General features: G+C 48.9%; 1 long non-coding RNA gene across 1 annotated transcript; it reads right to left on the bottom strand.

The window, feature by feature from the left end:
- Window positions 1-2,506: 2,506 nt before the first annotated feature.
- LOC106028377 (uncharacterized) lies at window positions 2,507-10,973 on the bottom strand. The gene is made up of 2 exons (XR_001201996.3): window positions 10,567-10,973; window positions 2,507-2,828 (listed from the first exon to the last, which is right to left on the bottom strand). It is a non-coding gene; the product is annotated as an uncharacterized LOC106028377 (long non-coding RNA).

The following is a 10,973-nucleotide window of genomic DNA, read 5'->3' as shown; positions in this document are numbered from 1 at the left end:
GCACCATTCACCCAGCATAGGTTCTGAGGATTCCCATAGCCTTCCCAGCTGCTACCCGTAGTAGCTCACAGGCATTCTTCCGATATATTTCTTGCTTGGATAAGCCCATCTTGATGTTTGCTTTCCCAGCAATCAGGGCTAAAGGGGTCTGATTTGAGAAGCTGGGGCTCATTTTTGGGTGGGGACAGGAAGGCCAGATGGGTGGCCAGTGGCCAGCAGTAGCACCTGCAGGGCTGTGCCTGGCTGATTGCATCAGCTCGTGAACAGGACATGGCCAGGCTGATCTAGGGGTCTGATTTGGTTGGCAGAGAAGAGGACCATGGTGGCTGAAGTGAGCTCTGAGAGGAACAGGTTTGGAGGGGCAGCTTGGGCTAAGGAAGCTGAGTTCAAGAAATATAGGGGCTCCATAAGGAGATGTCCAGGCTCAGAAGTCACACTCAGAGGCTGGCCTGGCCCTGACAGTTGTTCTCCACCATGAGAGCATGCAGAGATGTGTTCCATAACCTGGAGAGGAGTAGAGAAGGGGTGAGGGCCATGGGGAATGGCTAGAGGTAACAGCTGAGCTGACAGAGCTCAGGAGAGTTTTCGGTGACCCTCACATCCTAGGGAGAGTGGGGGCAATGAAAGAAGGCAGGAAGGGGAGCCCTCATCTGCAGTACCCCCACCCAGCAGGTGAGCACGACCCAGCCTGGGCATGCAGCCCCTTCTCTGTACTCATTCCCAAGGCTCCTAAAGTAGGACTGCAGGACTGACCCACTCTAGCGAGTCTCACCCACTTTAGAGCAAGGAGAAGGTTTCTGGGCCCAAATCCTTGGTAAGTTTTAACAAATCCATGGTGTAGCTGACTCCCCCTGCCCAACTAAGCTTTTCCAGACTATGTGATGAAATTTACCCAAGCCTATGTCACTGTCTGATTCACAATACCCACCCCTGTGGAAGGTTCCTCTCTATCCTTGATCAGGGCCAGGTCTCTCTCTGAGTGTGTGTGTGTGTGTGTGTGTGTGTGTGTGTGTGTGTGTATTCCTAGATGGGGAAGTAGATGAGTCTTCAGGGCTCCTGGAGACCTGTGTGTGGTTCCTGGAAAGGTTCCAGGTGCCAGGAAAGAATGCCTTATTAGACCAGGGGTGAATGGGACACAGAGGGTACCCTGTACTCCTCATGGCTCTCTTTCTCTCTCTTGGGCTTGGGCATGGGTTGGGCATCCATCCTGGTGGCCAGCCTGGCTCTGGCCTTGCAGGTGAGGAGGGACAGGCAGGGAACAGAGTTTAGATAATGCTTAGTGTTGTCCTAGGCTCCCAGGCCTGCCTTCTAGCCTTACCACTTGCTTGTAAGGGCACAGGCAAGGCCAAGTTCTCCTTTGGGGGGAGGGCAGGGAGACCACCCTCCTGGGCCATTGGGAAAGAGTGTATCCTGTCAGGGCAAAGGCTTTCCTAACACACACACACACACACACACACACACACACACACACACACACGCTTCTGGCTTGGGAATGTGTTTTGTCTGTTCCAGTCTGATGGGGCAGCCCTTGCAGAACATCCTTGTAGGAGCCCTTCTGCCTTCTGGAACCCTCTTGTCTCTGTTCTTCCTTGCTGGGTGCTGCATTCATAACCCAGCTAGATCCACAGCCCAGGGAATGGGGAGATAGACAGACCACAGCCTACCAGAGTATCATTGCTAGTGTATATCTTGTGTGGGTGCACAGGACACACCAGAGTGTTTGTAGCATGCTACAAGAATGAATGGGAGGAAGCCACTTTGAACTTTCTCTGGGGCTGGAGGAGGTGCAGAGGTGTCTGAATTTGGCCAGATGGCCTTACAATACCCTGTAACAATAAGAAAGAACCTACTGTTGGAGGTATTGTTGTCCACAAAGAAAACTGTAGGAGTTCCTATAGGGAGGATGAGGATGAGGGCAGGGCCCCTATGGAGGTCCAGTGAGAGGACTGGGGCCACACTTAGCAAAGTAGTGCCTTAGGGGTTATAGCCTGGGCTTTGGTGTCAAACTTTTTGGGGTGCACATTTCTGTTTCCATGCTTTTTTTTTTTTTTTACATTTTTTTTTATTGGTACCGGGGATTGAACTCACGACCACCTGCTTGCAAGGCAGATGCTTATGCTGTTAAGCTAAATCCCCAGCCCCTGCTTCCATGCTTTTAACTATATTGGCTACGTGGCTGAGCTGCTGAATTTTAGGGGCCACATCTGTGAAATGCAGTGATACATTCCCAAAGGACTACTGAGAGAATTCATAAGAGAATGCATGTGGGCCCGGTGTGATGGCCTAGAATTCCGGCACCCTAGGAGGCTGAGGCAGGAGAATCACTTGGGTAATTTAGCAACTTATTAGGATCTTGTCTCTTTAAAAAAAAGGGTTGAGGGTGTAGCTCAGTGTGAATGCCCTGTGTCCAGTCCCCAGTCAGAGAGAGACAGATACAGAGACAGAGACAGACAGAGAGACATAGAGAAAGAGAATACATGTGTATATATACAGCACAGAACATCAATCAAAGGAACAAGCAGCAGTCTTGTTACTATCATCAGCCCAGAGAGCGGTGAGAACAACAGCTGGGCTCTCCAGGGCTCAGGCTAGGTGGAGCAGAGCACCAGGCATTCACTGGCCATCACCCAGCAGTGGGCCTAGGTGGAATGCTTGTCCAGCACCCTTTCCTTCACAGTAGTCCCTCCCAGTTTGTGTGGCTATTTCTCCTGTCTTGCAGCTGGTGTGGGGTGGACCTTGTGGTCAGGTCTGTCTGTCTCCAATGGCAGAGGCTTTTCCACTGGGCTCTTCATGAGAAATGCGCACAAGAGAGGAGCTGGGCTGGGGTCCTGGAACAAGAAAAAGGAGGCTGGAAGTCCAAGGACAAGGACCTGCCTGCCAGTGGGGTCATGGTCAAAGTCAACATGAGCTGGGGTGCAGGAAGTAGAGTGGCAGGCGAAAGGACATCCTGGAGGAGGCATCCTGCAGATGAAAGGCAGTCAGAGTTACCATGGACGAGGGGCCTGGGCAGTCCAGGGAGAGTAGCAGGTGCAGAGAATTGCCTTGAACAACCTTGGGGCACATGAGTATCCCCATTGGTTCTGGGCTGGCAGGGCCGGCACCTGCATCCCCTCCTGCCCAAATTTACTGTCAGTTGCTTATTTTTATTGGTCTTGATCACCAGTCAAGATGAGCTGAAAGTTCTCACATCTGTCCCTTTCCTTCCTGACCACGCACACAGCCCGGGCAGACCACAGCTTCCTGTCTTTCTTCACACAGATGAGGCTAAGAACGAGTGTGGCCACCCGGCCATGCAAACTCTGACCCCAGTGCACACACAGTCTCAGCTGGGTACAGCTTCTGCTGCCAAAAGCAATGCAACTTCCTTGGATTTTCTTTCAGGGTGACCTTCCTGGGGCGGGAACAGACTTCCCTCAGTCAGGAAGACAGCTCTGTGTCAGAGTCTTCCTGAGCCTCTGACCACTTTGAGCCACTGGCTGTGACAATCCAAGAGGCAGTGGCCAGGTTTCCCTTTTCATCTCTCTGGTCACTCTTCCTTGGCTGATTTTTCCCTAGGCCTAGTCTATTTTCCTGGGGGGCCAGGGTGTGGGATATTTCCCAGGTTGGGGAGGTTGCATTGTTTTAAACACAATAGTGTTCCAGAAATAGACACAGCCACTGGATTGATTTATTTCTGATAGTACATATTTAAAAAAGCTCATCTAACATTGTAATGTGAACACTTCCTCCCCCAGCAGTTGATAGGACTCAGTGCTACCAAGACTCCTCCCATTCACATCCCTGGGGGTTCTGACAGCCTGAACTTGGTACACAGCACCCAGTTCTTCTTTGGACATTTCTTACTTAAATGTGCTCTGTTCACTCTTAGACTTTGTTAAGTGGTACCATGATATCCTCTGACTATTTTTACTCAGGATGAGGTCGCTGCATCCAGCCAACAGTGCTTGTGTGGAATATGTAGGGTCGGGGGACAGTAGGACACCTCCCTTCTCCCATTCATCAGAGTCATATGCACCTGTTCACATGTGCCTATGCGGGGAGTTGGCATCCACAGATGGGCCAGTCACCCAGCCCCCAGGTGTTTCCAGGGCACCAACAGTGCGGATTCTAACTGCCCCCTTAGTTCAGTCCCATTGTGCACTGGAACTACTAGGCAGGACAGCCTGGCACACAGGATGTCCCCAGGCAATTCTGTGGAGCAGAGCCACGGCTTCCTCTTTCTGGAGTGAGTATCTCTCCTTCCACTTTGCACACAACAATACACAGTATCGGCCCAATGGCCCAACCGCAGTGAGGCTCAGCTGCCACTCAGGTCCCCTGGGGATCGCCAGAACCCCAGCTGCTGGGCCTGACCCATCTGATGGCTCCCAGCGGCTTGGGGCAGGATCTGGCCCTAGGGGTTTGTTGCAGCAGTCAGTGCAGAGCTATTGTTGTCCTCTGTAAGCCCTAAGGGACACTGAACTCAGAGCTTGCACTATCCCCAGGTGAGCGTTTTCCAACACATGGCTTCTCTTAGATATTATTATTATTATATCTTTTAAAGCGAAAACTTCTAACAAACGGGAAAATAGCTAGAAAAGGCAGGAGGGGGTAGGCTGGGGCACTGGATAAAGTGGTCTCTCTTGCAGTGGGGGTGTTAGGACATCTGTGCCAACTCAGGGTCACCATCACACCATCGTTTTTCTGGATGTGTGGCCCAGAGCTCACAAAACTTTCTCCTCTGTAACAGAGCTGCAGCTCCTCACAGCCCTCCCTCTCTCTCCTACCAGAGAGAACAGTCACCTGGCCCTTAGCACTGAAGCACACAAGCTGTTAAACACACATGCATAAGCACACAGAGATGCACACAGGTGTACAAGTGCAGTCTGCAGGATGACCCTGAGTTTATGTCCACAGTCCCGCCAAGGCTAACTTGTCTCAAATCTATCCCTAGCGACTCTCGTCCCTCGTCTGCCCTAGTTCCAGGGCCTGGTGCTCCTGGCTTTCACTCATGAGTGAGGACCTGCTGAGAGGACAAGCAGAAGCATTTCAGCCATGAGGAACCCTCACAGACATGTGGGGACAGACCAACAAGCCAGGGGAGTGCAGTGTGGCTGGCTGTGGGGTGGTGGTCTGGGAGCTGAGTCTCCAGGGTCCTGGAGGAGAAACTTAGGGCTACGTCTCCCCACTCCGACCCCAGCTTGCCAGACGTTGGGTCCATTTCCTACTCCAGTCTCCCTCTTTGCACTTCACCAGGCTGAGGCCAATGTAATGCTGTAGTGGTCACAGTTGCCGCCACCTTGGCCTATGGCTCTGTGCACTGACTTCTCTCCTTGTCAAGGTTCTCTGGGCCTGCTGCCATCCCCAGACCAGATGTCAGCCTCCTGAGCACAGTGCCCAAGCCTTCTTAGGCCCTGCCGCTCTGAAGCTATCTTCATCCCTCCCTGTAGTGTGTACGGAGCCCCTGCCATGCTGGCCCCTGTTCCCGGGTGGGAGCAGAGTCGCAGGGATGAGGCAGACGCTTCTTAGCTGCACCATGCTCTATCACTCCTCACCCTTGCATGCTGTGCACACACCATACTGTTCCCACAGCCTTGCCTACCTTGCCTTCTATCCCTTCCTTCCTCTGGAAAATGCGTCTTCCATCTTCATGGTTGGTTCTGGGTTTTTCCTCTTGCCTGGATCTCCCAAGGGTTGGGATCCCACTTCTCCATATTCACAACAGTCTCTGCCTCCTGCCCTCCTTGCATACACACCTTCTCCCCTATTTTAACTTAGTATTGATTCCATCTATTATCATAGCATCATAGAGGCTCAAGAAATGTCCAAACAGAAATGAGGAAACCAAGGTCAGCTGACTTCCTGAGTCTCACAGGTAGAATGAGAAGCTGGGATTTGGAAGGTTTGTGTCTCATCATTAATGCAGTGAACATTCTTCTCTGGTCACATTGCATTGTTCAGATCCCTACTTTGCAGATATGTGATTATTCTTTAAGTAACTCAGGCAATAAAACCAGTTATCCCACAGCAAAGGGCATCCAAGGGCTGCCAAGTGCACCTGGTTAGGTGCTGGCTGTGTGTAGGTGGCTAGTGCCATGTACTCTGTCTGGGAGGCTGTGCCAACATGGCCTGATCCCCACCTGCCATCGATTTAGAGGTTAGGCCCTTCTGAACATTTCCTATGAGTGACTGTAGTAGAAGGTTATGCCCACTGCATGCTCGCTTGCCACCAACCATGGTCCAAGTGACAGGGCACTCCCAGGACTTTGAAGTTGGGTACTAATGTTATTATCCCCATCATACAGTGAGAGACCAAAGCCTAGAGAGATGAACTTATACAAGCTCAAATGTTGAGGAAATACTGGATCAGAATTGGCACTGGGCAACTGGAGAACAAAACAGTCATAATCCTGGGTCAGGGTCTTGAGGTACTGTAGTGTGGAAAGACTAGTCAGAGGGTGTCAGGCCAACCAGGGATGTGTGTCTTGGGCTGGAAAGGGTGCATGTCAGGAAAGTTGCTGTGGAGTGGGGCAGGGATGGGGATGGTTGGCGCAATCATTTGGGGCCTGACTACACACATGCCCCAAAGCTTTTTACTGACTTTTCTGTGCAGACAGTTACAATGATCATGCTGGCATATCCTGTTGTATGTGTGGAGTTTTTCCACATCAGTGGAATTTTAATTTTTCCACCAGCCCTGCAAAATGGACACTCCTCTATTTTTATAGATAAGGAAACTAAGACTCAAAGAGATTGGGGGCCACTCTTCATGAGGAAGAGCCAGCCTTTCTAGCTCCAAATCCAGAACCTGAGGTTTGTACAGGCAGCTGGGTAAAAGGGAACTACTGGCTGGGATGAGCTCTAGGATGCTGTGTGTCCATCTGCTGCTAATTCCTTGAGGTTCACACATAGCCTGTTTCTACTCTTCTTCAGAAGGCAAAGTAATGTTTTGGAGCAGACTACTGAGGGTCCCATTCATTTATTTGTCTCCTCTTTTTTTTTTGGTACTGGGGGTTGAACCCACGCTTGCGAGGCAGGTGTTTGTGCTGCTGAGCTATATCCCCGGCCTGCTGTTTTTTTTTTTTTTTAACCTAGAAAAGTAAAGACAATTTTCTTCCCACACCTCCCCATCCTTAGTCCTCAATAAATTGGTTAAAGTTGCCTGTCTTTCTATATACATATATCACAACAGGCCATGCCATATCACACATGGCTTTGAAGAAGCAGCAGAAGAAAAACCTGAGAAAATTGTGTTTTAAGCCAGCTGGGGAGCTCCATGAAACAGGGTGGCAGCAGAGTCACAATAATCATTGGAAGTAAAGGAACATCTACTTATCTGCTCACAAAAAGTGGCTGCATCATTTTACATTCTCATCCAAAAATATGGTTTATATCTGGTTGTCTCCCCTCATAGGCGGGACTTTGAAAGGTGGCTGGATCATGGGTGTGTAATACTAGATGATTCCACTGATTGGTTTAGTATGTTCTGGGTTGTATATGATGCGTTTCCTGAAGAGGGAAGACCCACCCTAGGTGTGGGCAGCACCAACCAATAGGCTTGAAGCCTGGATGGAATAAAAAGGGAAAGGTTCCTTGCTTTCTACCCGTCATGCCGAGAGCTGTTTCTCCTCTGCTGTTTCCCAGCCTTGTAATCAGATTATACTCTACAGAGTGTGAGCAAAACAAAACCTTTTAACCTGTGGATGTTATGTATTTTGTCCCTGCAGCAAGAAAGTAAGCCAAACAATGTACAAAGGTTCTAATCTCTCCTTGCCAATATTTATTTTCAGTGATCGTTTTTAAAATAGTTGACCAAATGACCTCATTGTGAATTGTATTTGCTAAGTCTCTTTTGTTAAGTATCTTTTCCTGTGCTTGTTGGCCATTCGTATATCTTCTTTAGAGAAATATCTATTCAGGTTCTTAATTCACTTTTTGAGATTTCAATCTTGATTTTAAGAAGTTCCTTATATGTTCTGAACAGTAATCCATTATCATGTATTTGATTCACAAGTATTTTTTCCCCATGCTGTGAGTAGCCTTTGGTCTTTCTTTCTTTCAAGGTACTAGGGACTGAATCTAGGGCCTTCACACTGAGCTACATACCCAACAGTTTTTAATTTTTTACATTTTGAGACAGGGTCTTGCTAAGTCACTAAGTTGCCCAGGCTGGGTCAGAACTTATGATTCTCCTGCTTTAGCTTCCTGGGTGCTGGGGTGACAGGTGTGCACCAATGCACCTGGCACTTTCTTTATAGTGTTCTTTGGTGCACCACTATTTTTCATTTTGATTGCTAATTTAACTATTTCTTCTTTTGTCACTTGTGCTTTTGGGATCACATCCAAGAAATCACTAGCAGATGCCATGAAGCATCCTCCTTAGTCTTTATTTTTTTAAAAACAATTTTATTTGACACCTGAAGCTCCACTAAAATGTCCCAAGGAGTGCTAATGTACTACAGAGTCCTCACAAACTTCATTTAAAAAAGTCAGATGAAATTCACATGCTATAAAATCATCTTAACGTGAACAATCTTGTCACTTACAACTTCACAGTATGACTGTCCTCTATTGTTTTATCAGTACTTTCTGGTTTACAAAGCTATGTTTATATCCATGCCCTTGTTTGATTTTCACAGTAACCATGGGTGTTAGAGAGCGTAGGAAACCCCTTCATGGAACTGTGCAAGAGGGGAGAGTATGCCACTGGCAGGGTATTGAGCCCACAGGGTTTTTGACAGTATGGGGCAACCTGCTTACCTGAAAGGTGTTCCTGCTGGCTAGGCTCTGGGGGCTCTCCTTTACTCTCTGGGTCCATTGATCTGCATCATCTGCCTCTACCTGGCTTTTTTTCTTTAATTTTTACTGCATTTTATTTTTCTAAATCCATTTTATTTCAAGGATAAAAATTAAAAGAAAAAACTATAATAAAATTTAAAAACACATCAATCAGAGGGGCAACAATGGTACAAACATTGCTCATTGTCATCTCCAAATTATTCACCCAGAGCACAAGACATCTGCATTCAATTGTCCAGACAATACTGGCACAAATCCTTCTCTTCAATGACCTCAGAGAAATCAGTAGTACAATCATCTTAACTATTTTTATATACATACACATATACATGTTTTCACTGTCTCACCTCTATCTGACTTTTCCACCTCTGATTTTGATTACAAATTGGTGCCATCTCTACCCCCATTGGTGGCTTTTCAAGGACAGGCAAAGCTTTCTTGGAGACTTAGGCAATACCTGCAGCATAGCCCATGGGGGCTACTGTAAAGCACAGAACCAGGAGCCCCTCCTTAAGCCTTTCTACCTTTCAGAGGAAAGAGAAAGGCAACAGAAATCTGCTCTTTCTTGAGCCCTGTTGCAAGGGCTTCCAGAAAGAATCCTGATCACCAGTTGCCCTGAAGTGTTTCAGCAAATAGGAAGCCCCAGCTTCTGGGCTGTGGAGCTCTCCACTGGTTATACAACTAACATGGAGGAGGCCAACTCCAGTCCAGGCCCTGAAGGCATACAGTGGCTCATGTTCCAATGGTTCCTGTGAACCTCTGTCTTGGACTCTGGATTCCCAGGTAAGAACTCAGGCCTGCCCTCTGTCAAGGACAACAAAAATAAAAGCACTGTGAAAGATTCAGGCAAGCATGAGCAAAAGTCTGCCCTTCTTTTGAAGTCAGTGACTTTAATGACTTGTCATAGCTCATACACTACATGAGAGCCACTGAGACCAGGTAGTCTTAGGACAAAGGGGAGCCAGCAGACTCATGCAGGTATATAGGAGATAGGGCATGGCAAAACTGGCTGCGGGAAATGAGAGGGACTTGTGAAAGTACAAGATCCCAGGGAAACTTTTCAAATAAACATTTTGACACCATTATTGTTTTGTCTTGTCCAATTCTTTGAGGTAAGAAGAACCTGGAATATTTTTGACTGGCGAGCCACCTTGAAAGAAATTACCCTAAAACAGATCGTTGATGAGTCAAGTTGTGGTCCAGGCTCTTGCCTAGGGAAAGGAATTCCCTTACAGCGCAGCCAACTCACTTTGACTTTGACTGGCTTGTATTGTTCCAATCCCTGTTAAGACTGATGACAGATATTTGCCACTAAGAATTTTAGGGTTTTTCTTTTTTTAAAAAAATAGAACCTTAGATTACCAGAACTAGGAAAATTTCTTGGACGAATTCCTCTCCCCTACTCCTTTTTTTTTTTTTTTTTTTTTTAAACAAATGCCTAGGGTAGGATTCTGAGGGGGCGAGGCCAGTTGGGAGGCTTGGGGCTCAGATCCTTTCAGTTCTGCAGCCAGTCATCAGGTACCAGCTGGACGGGGCACGCTAACCGCCTCCTTCCTCGCGGTTCACCCATGGTCAGGCCAGGTCTGCAGCTAACCAGGGAAGCGTCCGGCCCGGCCTGATTACCCTCAGCCTCAGTTCCCTGGGCTCCCTTCCACGGTGGCCATCCCACCCCACTTCCTGCTGAATATTACTCAGTCTCTTGTTGGCCATGGCCAGCCTTAGGTGATTAATAACACCTGGGCAGTTAACCACCCTTCCTCCCCCACCGGTTCTTTCAGACGTCCACACCTGCCAACTCTGCTGTCCTAGCACAGAAGGGCTTCTTGGATGCGCTGACCGGAGGTGTGCCCGGCCTTGGTCTCTCCATGCTCCTCAGAGTGGCACCGGGACTGCCAGAGCAGAGCAGATCAGAGCCTCGGGGTGGCAGAACGCTGCTGGGAAACGGGAGTCTTTCTCCGGAGTGTGGGAGTGGTTGCACGGAGGGACAGAGCAGAAAGGAAAAACAGTGCACAAAGCCGCGTAGGTGCCGGCCGACTATGCGGGTTCGGAAGTGACGAAGAGGACAACTTCAGGGCCCGCCACGCCCCTCCCCGCAGGCTCCGCCCTTCAAAGCCCTCTTGCAGTTCCCCTCCACCACGGTCCCTGCAGGGCCGGAGCGCGCCGGCCAGTTTCGCCCCCAGGTCTCCGCCCCGCCC

The sequence above is a fragment of the Cavia porcellus genome, unplaced genomic scaffold (genome assembly GCF_034190915.1).
Source record: "Cavia porcellus strain 051 isolate PalLab524CR breed Dunkin Hartley unplaced genomic scaffold, mCavPor4.1 scaffold_19, whole genome shotgun sequence".
Lineage (NCBI taxonomy): Eukaryota > Metazoa > Chordata > Mammalia > Rodentia > Caviidae > Cavia > Cavia porcellus.
Note: the sequence above shows the minus strand (reverse complement) of the source record. Positions and strands in the feature narration are given on the sequence as shown.